This window comes from Glossina fuscipes, unplaced genomic scaffold (assembly GCF_014805625.2).
Source record: "Glossina fuscipes isolate IAEA_lab_2018 unplaced genomic scaffold, Yale_Gfus_2 26, whole genome shotgun sequence".
Classification (NCBI taxonomy): domain Eukaryota; kingdom Metazoa; phylum Arthropoda; class Insecta; order Diptera; family Glossinidae; genus Glossina; species Glossina fuscipes.
In genome coordinates, this window is record NW_023998421.1 from 2,519,556 (window position 1) to 2,534,355 (window position 14,800).

Sequence of the window (14,800 nt, forward strand, 5' to 3'; positions counted from 1 at the left end):
AATTATTAAAACCGAAGATTAAAGTCAATTTTTCTGAATGCTTTCATGTGTTTTACACTAAGGTAAGAGAAATATATCCATCATTTTATACACTTGGCAATGTCTCAAAAGACTTATGCGGAACATTTTGGTATTAACGTGGACACACCATATTAATCCATGCGTATGCGTGCTCAAACGGTGAGAGGTATGCCTTTATCGACTAAGCGCTCGCTATAATTATGATCGAGTGCGCTCAATGCAATGATGTGAGACTACTCATGCTATTTTCAGTCTCTAAGATTTGAATATATGAAGGTCCTACTTTTACTAACTAGCAAAGAAGAGACAGTGTATAAAAGATACTGTTAAATGGCCAAGTCGCGATTCATCTCTTTCAGAAGTTTTGCTTTTCCTTAAAACGCTCAAATTTTTATGTTAGCCTTTTAAATGTAAATAATATGAACAAATACCACGGAATAATATTATAATACGCGCTGTCAATATTAAATATACAACTTTCTTTCGACTTTTTCGAAAAAGAAGACCGGATACTCTTGGTTGCTTTTAATCCTTGAATTTATATCTTTGGTTTAAAAAACATGATACTTATAACAACAATAAAGATAGTGAATAATGACGACAAATTAAACAGAAAAGTTGTCTTTGTACCCACCGCCCACCCCCGAAAGATAGGAGTGTACTCATTCTGTGCTTTTTCCATAATTTATGTAAGTTTTCGCACGCAAGTTGGCAAGTTGGAAAATGGCTCAAATTGTTCAGAGCGGAAGCCCGCAGTGGAGCGTAGACTGAACGAAACTCCGTTATTTTAAACAAAAACGTGTGATTTTTGTCCAAATTGTAAAAGTTAAGAGACTGATGTACGTGTACGTGTAATACTACATTCTTACTTAACTCTAAACTATCAGCTGTCAAAATGTTTCTCTTTTGGGTGGGAACTCTTGCGTAAATTTTCGAAAGTCCTCTGGTATCTAGATGTGTACTATTTAAAAGATATTTTAGATAGCAGGTAAGTACCAGTCTTTGATTAGATTGGAAACAGGACTTGGATTATCTCGTTCGTTTCTCTAATATAAAATGTCATCGACATTTAAACTTCAATTTTCAAAATTCCTCATTTATTCCTACTCGAATTAACTGCAGATCTCACTTTTATACGCAACGGGTCGCGCAAATATAGAAAAACATACTCGATCAACAACCCCCCTAACGGCGTTTATATGCATAAAATGAAAAGTAAATTGTATAGAAAATATTTAATTATCGGTTACATCGTTCTCTTAAATATAATTCTTAGCTAAGGCCATCAATTGTGGTATGGAAATAAAAACCAAGAATGCGTTTCGTTTCACTTTAGAGGTATAAAGGTAAGGTTACTTTAGAGGTATAAATTCACTTAATTGGTTAGAGAAGGACAGTTGAAAGTTGTGGCGGCAACAATGTGTAAATGCATATAAAGACGATAAAATTTATAAAAACGAAAACGTACATTAATACGTATTGAAAACGTTTACCATAGAGAAACGTGTTTGTTTTTTGTAATAGACGAAACGTATACGAAAAAGTAACCCAAATGTGTAGAATGGCTCCAACAAGTACTAAAAAGTAACACAAAATCCCCTTTTTAAATTATTTGAAGTAAATCTGCGGCAAATATCGAATTTAACGTGCTTGCCTATACACCCGAGGACTGTAAAGGATAAAGTTAGATAAGTATGTTCGTGTTGGCGCGAAACTTCTCTATCTTCACCTTACGAAGATCAAATGCGCAAAATAAATGAATTCTGTTTGGCAGATAATAAGCTTACTTTTCCAAATTGGAATTCGCTCTACAGTTTGTAAGACCACTAAAGATATCATAGTTCGCACTGCTTTTCAACGTTATTCCATTTTGGTTAACTTAAACGCTAACCGCGTTGTCTTTATTTCAAATTTAATTTCTTTAAATAAATTGTGAATATATGGAATATGTGATCAATTTTGTACGACTTTAACTATTGGGGTATTCATTAATGTTACGAAGTAAAGGAGAGGTTGATGCTGTCACGCGTAAATTGTAGTGTGAATACAAATTTACATAATATGAAAATAATATTTTCATCCATTATATTCATAGCCTTTCAATGTCTGTTACACGTGAAGACATAATGGCAAGTATGCCATTTTTCATAGATTCCCCTGTGAGAAAAATAAAAATTTGATGGTAAAGTATGGTAATAGTTTACCTATGAACGGTAGCAGATGCTAACGTTTTTAAGCATTGAATTCAAGCATTTCAAGCGTTCAAATTACGAAAGATATAAAAAAAAAAACGAATTGACATTAGACACGCGAAAAGAATAAAAAACAGAAAAATATATGAAATTTTGCGAAATGGCATAAGAATTTATTTTATTTATTATTTATATTAAGATCCGCCATACACCTATGTTTAGATTAATGAAGATTTTATTGCTATAACTTTTTTTATTATTTTTAAAAAGTTTCAATTTGATTTCTTTCGTATTATTTTAATTTTATAAAATTCTAGTAAATTATTTAAAACCTGATACTTTGTCCATTTTAAGAAACTGCATATAGGTAGGATTTTTCATCGAAAATCTCAAGGAAATTTAAAAAAAAAAAAAAAAACAAGTAAAAACGTCATAGTAGCTTACGGCCCACGATCAAATACTTCAATTTCCCCCAGCTGTTCATACAAAAACTTGTTAAAAGGAGGCGTTGTTTAAGATGGCAATTCAAAGCATTTTCAATAGCTGTCCTTGGGTCATAACACGACAGTATACCAAATTTCATCTAAATATCTCGAAAATTTCCAAATTATGTTTTGAATACAAAGGAGCGTCACGGACAGACTTAAACTTAAACTGATTCTGAAAATAATTATAAATTGATTAGTGTCATAAGGTGTGCGTCTATGTCATGTCCTTATGGGCGTTGCATACAAATGGTAAAAAAAAAATTACAAATATAATACCACTGCACGTACTGCACTACGTAGTACGACGATGACTTCTAAAGTAATATTCGAGATGTCAAGAAATTTTGAGACATTTCGCTTGCAAGGTGACACTATCTACAGATTACATAGATTCGTTGATTATCACTCAACAGTTGTTTTCGTCCATTATTTAATAGCACTTTAAATTATGTCTGAAACGTTTGCTAAAAGAGTTTTTTTTGCATATTTTTCTTTTCCCGCACGAGAATCAATTACATTGCTCTTCAGTATGAGCGTACAACAAACAAATAGTAAAACACAAATGTCATAATTGATTGAGTAATACCGTCGCTTCGGCACAAGCGATTAGCTGGTATTTAGAAACACGGCTCAAATAGAGAGAGTAATTTCTTTATTTTCACAATGAAGGCATTGTAAAATTTAAATTGCTTTACTGTTTACTATTCTTGTTAAGGAAGAAAAGCATACATAATGTAAGGCAAGCAAGAGAAATTCTATTCGGCTTAGATTTAACTAAGGAAAGCAATCAATACCCTTGAATTGTATATCAGTGCGTGTATAGTTTATCCATACATGTATGCAACCAAAAAATGCAGTAATGAGATGCTTGACCCCACAAGTAGGCTAGGCTACTTGTAAACCTGATGGAAGGATAAAGCTGGCTTTACTCTAGAGGACAGTTATTTCTCTAGGAAATAACCTACACTACAGTGTGATTAGATGTAAACGATGCGAAAGGAAAATGGAGATTTACATATTCTAGTACAGGATATTAGTTGTTCGAACATCCACCATATTTCCCACTTCTCCGACCTTGCAGCAAAATAGGGAGTTATCCAAGCTAAAAACTAAACTTAATTAAAGAGACCCAAACGAAATGAAAGCCACGGCAATCCTTACCGAAGTCAAAACTTCGTCCTATCTGATCAAGTATTTACTTTACATAAGTTACTTATATATATATATATATATAACCATAGATGCTGTTGGACATATGTTATTATGAACGCTACTCATTTGTTTTCATTTATCGTTACCAATGGACGAATTGCACGGAGATGCAACAGTCATGAAAATGCAAAATATTGTCTGGCGAAACGCACGCAGAACACACATATTTGAAATACTTTAGCCAACCCTTTGAGTTTTTGGTATATTTTATTTTATCCATCACCGAAAGACAAGAATGTACTGATTTTATCAAACCGTTTGCAACACACAAAAGAGAGTTTCAGAGACGCTACAAGCATTTCGTATACTTTTTATCATAGCTATGGCGGCGCTTCGAAAAATCGAATTTCTTACGCTTACGTCTAGTCATATAAAAGTGATTTTTACACTTTCTAAACCACTTAAATAAAAGTTTATTTAAGAAACAATTTTGCTTTACGATTTATTTAAGTTTTTTTTTTTTTTTTTTATTTTTTCAAAATGAAAGTCGTTTGTAAAAAAGATTCTTTCAGAACCGAATATAATTGCTTTACTTGTTTCCCTTACTTAAAATTTCCTGAGATCATTGTCTTCTTCAAATGATTCGTTCTCTTCGTTACACAACAACTACAAGTAACTAAAGTGAATATTAAATAGCTTTACGCGGGCAGGAGGGCCACGAATCTCAGCAATATCAGCAATATAAACAAAGCCTGCGAAGAATATGCTTCGTTGCGTCTGAATATGTTATTGCTGCCCATTTGGTGGAAGATGATGCATATGAGGCAAGTATTCGCAGCACTTCAGAAAGCAATTTGCATTTTTTTGCAAACATACGGAACGTGTGCAGCTGAAAGAATTCTTGAGTTGCAGCTATCAATGCAACGACAATAAAGATGTTATTGAATAATGGTATGAGAACAATATAACGATTATGAACAGTCTACGAATTAATATGAAAAAATTTTACGAACATTGAAGAAAGCATTGAGAATTTCACAAGAAATAATGAGAAATGAAGGTAATAGGAATAAGAAAAGCAACGGTTCGTTGTATAAATTTCTTATAAACTTCTTATATCTGGAAAGAGAATATTTTTTTGAAGGTTGAAGAAACTATATGGAAACGCTTGTTGCAAAAAGTTATAAGATGTGACAGTCGAAGGAGGGCAAATGTGCATCAAGCGATAAAAGAACATACAAATTCATTTATTCAACAATATCGTCTCTATGTCGCTTATGCCCAAGAAGAGTACTCATGTCAGTCTGTGCGTCCTTTGTTTTCCATTTTGTTGAATTTTTAAAAATGCGTTCGGATGTCAGGAAAATAAGCCACAAACTGCTTTAATAATGATGTATCGCAAATAAGGAACACCCACCAATCATATACGAAAACTTGCTGAAGTTACATATGTGTAACTTAAGGTACATTGACAAGTGAACCTTGAGGACACTTCCTTAAGGACATTAAATTCTCGTCTATTTCGTGTATGTCGCGACATTTATCTTAATTTCTCTGCACTTGTGTTAAAGATTGCTATTTAATTGTAATCTCTGTAACCTCTGTAAGCTATTTTTAATTTATTTATGGGTAAAATCGTTGGGATCATTGTGAATAACGTGTTCGCGCCAATTAAAAGTACACTATAGAGTCCCAACCGGTTGGCAAACGATGCCAAAATTTATGCAACGGAAAAGAAAACTATTAACTGCAAGTTTCTGCGTGCAATTGCTAATGACATTAGAAAATTATCGCTCACTATACATTAAATTTTTCTTATTCTTTTTTTTTTGCGACAAAAAAGCCTCTTTCTGCATTGATATTTTTCCAATTATTTTTTCTAAAGATTACAATTTTATTTTAGTGATGAGCTTGTTGCTACGGAAAAATGATTATAAGGTTTGCTAATATCTTACCTTTTCCTGTACTGATTTTATCAAGAATGGGATAGGCACGGACGCTGGAAAAAAGAAATATAAATATATTAAGAAATGATAAGTTAACGATAACAAAATGAAATGAATGAAAAATCCTTACGACTATAGGTTTTTCTGAACATTTTCTTATAGCGTCTTCGAAACGCGAGCTGAAAATGTTAAGCACGATCGTAAAAAATAAATTCTGCAAGTTTACTAAATTGTGCACAAAAACCTCGAGACTCTTATTAAAAAATAGTAATCAATATTGCTATTGTGCACCTCCCTACAAAAAAATGGAGCAAGCAAGCGACTTGTGTCGATTGATAAAACTCCATGTGGCAAGTTGTAGCCGTCCATTCAAATGCTATTGCTATGAGTGTCAGTAAATGAAAGAGGGAAAAACAGGCGAAGACACTTGCCAAATCCAATGAGAATATCAAGTTAACCGAGAATTTATTGTTACACAGACCTACATAATTCCAAAATGTACGACCAATATTTAAGTTAATTTCCGCGAGTATAGTGAATATCAGAAATACATTTTTCCTAAATGGGTGGCATTGTGACAGTCATTAGTGTTCCAGCTGCTTTTGGTTTTATTCGATAAAAAATTGTATGTAGTATCTTTTGATGAAAGAACGTGCAAAACACTTTACTGCTTGTGGGCATCGTGCCCACAAAAAATACTTAAGGCCGCGTTGTCATTTATGATGTCTCTGGAATGCTGTTAAGAATATGACTCTTGGACTACTGAATAGCTATGGCAGACAGTAAAAACATCATTTATTGCCTTCGATTTGGAACCGACTAAGGTTAGGGACTGTTGGTCGCTTTTTTCTGAGTATTACATGCAAAAAAACAGATCTTGTGCAGCAGCTTTGACGATGTGTATGATCAGATCTATCTGCCCAGCGCCACGACTAAGCAAATACTACTTTATTTAGATACACCGTTTAATTCGTAAGCCTTTTAGAATTTTGTGAGAAGCAGAAAAATTGAGTGATGAATAGACAGAATGAACAGTTGACCTAAAATATTAAGAATTAATGGAAATGCCTTTCTTCAATTCATTAACTCTTTGAGTATTTAGCTCATAATACAACTACGTAAAGCCAGCAAGAAGGATATTGCATAACAAACATATTTATGTTCATTTTTCAAAAGTTTTGTACCGAAATTGATTTATATTCATTTATAGAACAAATAATTAATAGTTTCCTCCATTAAGCAAACATAACTCTCGTTTTCGCAAAGAAAAGCGAAAGCCATGGATATTTCGCAATTTATTTACATGTCAGCTTGAATTCGATGCCACGGAAATGTCTGAATAAATATATGGACGACTAAATGTGTACATTTGTAACAGGTGTAATTACCGTTTTGAGCATTTATTTCTTTTTCGCGTTTCAGTTGGAATATATTTCGTATACATAAATGTAAAATTTTAAAAGGTTGTTCGTTCTCAGGTATGATATGTCAAGTCACTTTCTTTGTAATCTTTTGTATGCATTATGACTGCCAGACAACCATATAAAGAACGAGCAGGTTTGCATATTTTATTTGTTAAATAGTATCTAAAAAATTTAGGAGAAAACTTGAACACATAAATTCAAAGGCTCATGAGAGAAATGTTTATTTTTCTTTATTTTTTTTTTATTTTTTTTATTTTTTTTTTTTTTTTTTTTGTAATGGGAATGTCCTTTCTTTAAGGGTACAAATGACTCAGGAGTCCGGTCACAACATTAATATAATTAGCGAACTGCATTATTTAATGCACTTTCTTTAAGGGTACAAATGACTCAGGAGTCCGGTCAAAACATTAATATAATTAGCGAACTGGATTATTTAATGCACTCGCGTTGGGTTGTCAATTTTCTTCTTTTTTTAGATTATTTAAAAAAAAAAAGTCTTTACTTCACGGATGACATATTTCAACGGAATATTTTTTTTTTTTTTTTAATTATTAAAATTTTTAAATTTATTTATTTATTTATTTTTTTTTATTTATTTTTTACTGAACTCAACAAAATCCAAAAGTTGAATAATCAAAAAAAAGTTCCCAACAAAAAAAGAAAACTTGACGTCCCAAAAAAATAAAACCAACGCCTACTTCTTTTCCTACAATTGATTAAAACCTGAAAGGAGGTTTTCATGCAGAGCAACCATATTTACTTAACAATGAGTTTGTTTTCTTCAAAAATTTACGGGTAAACCACAATTTACTCATTTAGTCTACTCCTGTGCCACAAGTGATATACAGTATAAAAAATGTCTTGCTTGCTGATTCGAATTTCTTTTTCTTTTTTTTTTTTTATTCAATACATTTAGTAAAAGTGTGCGTGTGTCACATTTAATGAAGCGTGTTCGTGCTTGTGGTAATGTGTGCAACACTACTTTGAAACAGGTCCATTCTTTACTATGCTAATCTTTTTCTTATTAAGTCCATCTGTCCGTCCCATGACATTGCATCTGTTTTTGTGTTCAAGTTACAGTTTGACGTTTTTCATATAATTTAACGAGATTTCTTGCACTGAGATGCCAATGAATGACAAATCCTATTGATAATGAATTAAATGAATGAAAGAAAAATTCTGTGAAAATGTGCAACATAGCACGTGCTGGAGAATTGGGACGATAAAAAAATGGTCTTATTCATTTCGTATTTTCTAATTTAATGAAACAAAATTTTCTTAATTTATTTGAAACGAAACTTTAAGTATGAGAAATTCTGCGAAAAATAACGTAAACCACACACTACAAGCTAGCGATTTGGCAACATTTTCATATGACTATGCAGTATAACCCGAGAGTGTAATAATGAAATTATATTGTTTCGCTGTGCTTTAAAATACGTAGTAATACAATAATCTATGAATTCATATTCCATAATACAAGTCGAAGCGTGTGCATCCATTGTCCCACATAGGAATTGCTTCCTGAAAACACTATTAAAAAATGTGGTATACTTTCAAATATACGTATAACAGACAACTTCGCGAACACTATTATAGTGTACTTAAGTTTTTTGACGCGCGTACAACGAAGCAAAAAAAAGTTTCATCTTTTTACGCTAATCGAAAATGAATACACATTCTGACGATAGGGATCTAATGCACCATGTGCGTTATGCTTAATACGCTAGGCGCCTGCGTTTTGATCAGCAACATTTGTTGATGAAAATGAAGTATCAACCTACACAACGATCAAATTCGTTGACTCTGATCTTTCTTTACATAAAATAAGAGTTTTTCACTTAGTATTATTGAGTTATTCAGTGTACGCGGATACTAATCATGGAGCACTCAAAAATTACCTTTTTGGACGTTCATTATTTTGTGTTCGACGATTTGAAAAAATCTGCTTCCAAAGCCCTTCAAACACTCTAAGAAACCGCTCCAACCTGTTCTATCATATCTCCCATGTAGGTTTTGGTTTCAATGGTTTAAGTGGTGGTTTGGATGGCAGTGACAGAGAACGGACTGGAGACCCAAAAGAGTTCGAACAAAATCAATTGCAAGACTTATTGGACGAAAACCCTGCTCAAACTCTTTACGAACTTTTGAACAGTTTAGCAATTGATGAATCAACTGAACAAATTGAATGATGTTCTGTTGCAAAAAAGACCAGCAATAGCGGTTAGCAGACATCTCTATGGCACACTTTACAAGAGCTGTCTAGAATACACTTGCACCTCGCAATGCTGAAAATGCTAAAGAAGTGCGAAACTGGATCGATGATTGCTTCGCTGCCAAACCAATGTTCTTCTTGCGACACGGTGACGCCGTGTTCCCTGAGAGTTTGGAAAAACTCGTAGAAAATGATGGAAAATTTTTTTTCAATAAATGCCTTTTTAAGTGAAAAAAAGATCGAAATACATGCAAGCGTCTAATACATTGTAGCATCCTCTTTTTTTGTTGACGATAAACATTTGATACACGGTCTTCGATATGCTATATGTATAAACTTATTTGATATTATCTACCTTGAGCGATTATAAGAAATTCTTTGAGGTGTATTTCTAGATGTGACAGCCACAATCTTAAAAAATAAAACAAATAGCATATATAAAACCAGATAACAACAGGAAAACTCGTTTTCCCCGTTAGAAAAATTAAATTACTTTTGTTACCCAAATAAGGCATAAGAAGGTAGATTAGAAGCAAAGAGGTAAGTTGCAGTTGTAAAAAAGTAAAAAACTCCTACTTGAATTTCCTTCGTAGAAAAAAATTTGTGGTACTTTGAACAGATACGTTGCGATATTCTTCGCGTCCTTCGCTGTTTGCCTTCAGATATTCATTCAAAAATTCAATTAATAATTGCACAACGAATTTTAATAAACATGCAAAGCGCACACTGCCACCTTAAGCCAACGTAACGAACAAACACGAACACGAACACGAACAAAATCAGTGAAAACTAGCCCTGTTATAAATAACAACTATGTATTGACATTGAAGGATTTAAAGTCATGTACTTTGTACTAACATGTAAGAGGTGTAGGATAAGATGTAACCACGTAAAATCTTTCCTTGCTTGTTACGCCGGGACTTTATAAATTCAACAAATTGACAGCAAACACATGGCACGTACAGAAGAAAAGAACATATGTGGTCACACTCTTTAGGTATCCTTGCTTCCTTCATTGGATACGTTTTAATTTTGCTAATATTTCCTTGCGGTCTTAAATAGTCACGAACTTCAAAAAAACTTTTTTTTCCTTTTAGTTGATATTTATATATATTTATATATTTGTTCCATACGTTCACGAACTTTGTACGAGCTTTCGTTACAAACCCGACAAGAGAGAAATGTAAGTAAACCGCCTGGAGATCCTATTTTGCTAAATGAATTGATATGTTTGTAAGTACGCTTATTTACACAAAATTGTCAGACGAAAAGAAAAAAAAAAAAAGAAGAAAAATGAAAGAAAAATTTGTCAAATATGTTTGCAGGCGGAGACAATGTCATGTGTTAACAAATGTTATATAAAGCATGCTAAACAAGCGAAACAACATCAGTGACACTAAACATAGTCATAATAGTAATTGTTAAACAGCCCTGTCGTTTTCGAGATGCATAGAATAGAAGTAAAAAAATAAATTCGGCTAGCAATGCATTTTCCAATGTCTCTCATTTATGCACATAATATATCACACAGTCTTTCATACATCGTAAAGACCATTTCAACTTATATTTGTGTACGCTTTTGCATCACCTATTTTGCTGATATTGAAACTTTGTACAGGCAAGTATATCTGAACTTGGCGGGCGGTACGTTTCCCATTTTAAATCGTCAAGCTTTTGCAGTACCTACTGGAAGATATATAGTCTAGCGCTGTGACTGCCACTCAGCTGTAGTTTTGTGGAAGCATGAGATAAGGATTTAAACGATATACAGTCAAGTTTAAATACGAAAACTATATTCGCAATTGTAATACGGCTAATAAAAATAAATAAATAAATAAACTAATAGCCATTCAAGTGTACAGTTTGTATTCGGCGCAACTAGACTGGGCACCTAATCTACTTTTGACAAAAACGTTGCTAGTGCTTATCTTGTCTCTTTAGTTCACGAATTTACTTATTTAGCTTATGAAAACAATACACGGCGCCTACTTTCATGTTTTATGGCCACAGACATAATTGGAATGTGAGCTGTAACAGTACTTACTACGGAATTATGAAAGATGTTCAGTGAAAATTTTGTATAGTTCTTTTTTACCTTACCATTTTAAGATTAAATAACGAATATACTCGTTTCGGATGTAATTCGCTTATTTGGTTTTCTTTCTTTTATTCTTTTCGTTTAAAATACACTTAGGAACAACCGTTTGTCTTGTACCCTCACCATCTCTACGTGGATGGCTTAGGTTCTAATACTCCGCATGTGCTAACAAGTTGGTTAAAAGGTTCTTTGTCTCGCCCTCACCTGAATTTATTTCCTATCAAATTTCAAAACGGATTTGTTGGTCATCGTTTTCGTGTTCTTGCCGCCATTTATATTTCGCTCGAGACTTTTGGATTTTCGCGAGAGTTTTATTTGGGAAGGAATTGAATATCGTTTGCTAAATATTTTTGGCAAGAAATTGAATTTCTCCATCGAGATTCTTGACATTCGCTTAAAAGAGCATATTAAAAGGTAAGATTTGCGAAATTTTCATAACAAAGACGAACTAAAAAAAAAAATAAATTAAGTTCTATCCAGTCCTGTAGAGAATTTACAGTTAAATGTAGCCGAACATTCAGCTGATATAGGAATAGGAATAGGCCGGCATTTACGTCACAACTGAACGGTTAATTCATACGGATATGTCCGTTGGACATTCAAAGGATTGTGCTGTTTTTGTTACCTTGGCCTCTAAAGCTTTACCCAAATAAGTGTATATTCAATTCATTCCAACTGTGTCTGAACGATAAAATTTCTTTTGTCTACAGGTATCGGGCTATAATGGGTCCATTCCAGTGGCCTGTGTGGATAACTTTAACTTTCGTTTATTTAGGTGCTGTTTTCCCAATTGCTTTCTCCGATCGTTTAACTCTGAGTCATCTTCTCGGTAATTGGGGTGAAATTGAGAATATGTTTTGGTATGTTTTTGGCATGTTTACAAATGCCTTTAGCTGTTCGAGTAAATATGCCTGGAGTAATACACGTACTCTGTCGACCAGAATGCTAATTGGATCTTATTGGATATTCACGATAATATTGACATCTTGCTACACAGGTTCGATTATAACATTCGTAACATTACCAGCTTTCCCAAATACCATGGATTCGGTGAAAGATTTATTAAGATTATTTTTCAAGGTGGAAACTCTGGGTAAGGAAGAAAAAAAATTAATCTAAAACCAATAGAAAAAAGATTGATTGGGGCCGTCTCCTAGATAGCGGAGGTTGGGAAAATTGGTTTCGCAATTCTTCCCATGAACCCACTGCCAAGCTTTATGAAAAAATGGAATTTGTCTCGTCGCTAGAAGAAGGCATTGGCAACGTTACAAAAAGTTTCTTCTGGAACTTTGCCTTTTTAGGCTCCAAAGCTCAATTGCAGTACCGTGTTCAATCCAATTTCTCCAATGAGTAATTTGTTAATACCGTTTTATATATGAGAATCATAACGCTCCGCTTTACATTTAAGCGAACAGTGCTTTGCCTTATTCCAAGTGGGATTCCTATATCCTCGGCATGCCATTTATAGACCAAAAATTGATAATCTAATCTTATTGGCACAGCAAAGCGGTTTAATTGTGAAAATAGAAAACGAAGTTAATGCAATGGGTTTCCTAGCGCTTATATCCGAAATTGTGGGTGGCTTAACTAACAAATGCCGCCAAATTATGCAAAAAAAATTTCTACCGTTATCCTCCACATCATCGAGATGTTCTGCAGACTCGCTTAAACAAATCCTAACCATAGGAGAAAAATCAAAAATCTACCGAGCGTATGAGATTAATGTGAGGCGCAAAAATGCTTCCAAAGATCAAATGACTTTTTTAAGTGGAATTACTTTTAAAGAATTACATAGTAATCCGTATAATTTGCAAACGGATGTCAATCCAAAAAAGGCGAAAACCATGTTAAAAGAACACGAAAGTCATGAGGAATTGGTACCTAGACGTTATATTAATTTAATTATAGATCAATCCTTAAATGCTGAAGGATTCTATTCTTTTACTGGTGCTTCTAACGAAACCGAACGGCAACGGGCTGTTGCTACGGACGAACGAGATCCCAATACGAGTATTCAACAATTGTATCCGGAGCAAAAACACATCATGGGTAGTTTTATAAAACCAGAGAATTACGATGACAAAAACTTAAGCAACTTAAAATTACTTGACGACGAAGAGTTTGAGAAAGCTAATGTCAATTAAATATGTGGATGGGGGAAAAAATGCACACCTCGATTGTTACAAGAAAAGTAGGGCGTTATATGATGACAATTATAAAAATAAAATATTTCACAATTGAATTAAGTTTTCAAATTTTAGACCACATTGACGCTTGAATATCCTCCAAGCCAAATGGCTTGGATGAAAATCATGCACTTACATTAAGTTATATATGTTAAATATATGTATATTTCATATTAAATGTTTTTTAAATTACGCTTTATTTGTAGATAAAATTAACTAAAATGCCTTTACAATTAAATATATAAAAACATAAATTGTGTGCAGGAGATGAATACAACAAAAACGTTGATTCTGATATAAACTAATCACTTTTCTATTGATTGTAACTTATCCTTAAAGTAAGGCGACTCAATCTGTGTATCTTCCTCGAACTCAAAGGGATAAACTAAAACGAAACAAAAAGGAATCATAACAGTTTTTTATATATTCGTTGTTAAACTAACACATAGAAATAATATACAACCAGTTTTATTAAAAATGTTTAATTTATTTATAAGCAGTGTAGGGTAGACCTTTTTGCAGATTTTACGGACTTCGCGGTCTCGCCGATTTATTCACAGAATAAATTTACAACTTAAAAAGCAACGGGAATATTTGCATTCCTGCATTCTTGCATTTCTTTCATATTTTCTTTTAATAATAATTTCTTCTTTGATATTTGTTATACTATGAAGTTTTCAAATGAAATAATCTGCTTAGCTACGTGCAAGCTTGTAAAGTACTATTGCTCGCCTCCTTTAGATTTAATTCCATCTTGGCTAGATTCGGATTTCTTACTTTAACCCTTCCAGCTTTTTCTTCTTGTTTTATTGTATACGTAAACGCGTACATTTTACTTTATGCGTCCATTCTCGCTGTTCAGTTAGAGATTGATAAAAGATCAGTTTGCTGGCCGCTGAAGAGAGAATCAACCAATTATGGAAACTCGACTTCTGTTTATTGTTTTGTTATATTCGACCAAAGTTTTGCATTTAGGTTGGAGCCATTACTTTCAAGTTGGTCAAATAAATCACATTCTAATTGCTCTAAGACCACAATAAATAAATATTTTGTAATTTCTTTTTGCAATGCCAATACC

General features: G+C 33.2%; 1 pseudogene; it reads left to right on the forward strand.

Annotated features, from left to right (window-relative positions):
• Positions 1–221: 221 nt before the first annotated feature.
• Positions 222–13,680, forward strand: LOC119635413 (annotated as a pseudogene).
• The last annotated feature ends 1,120 nt before the right edge of the window (positions 13,681–14,800 follow it).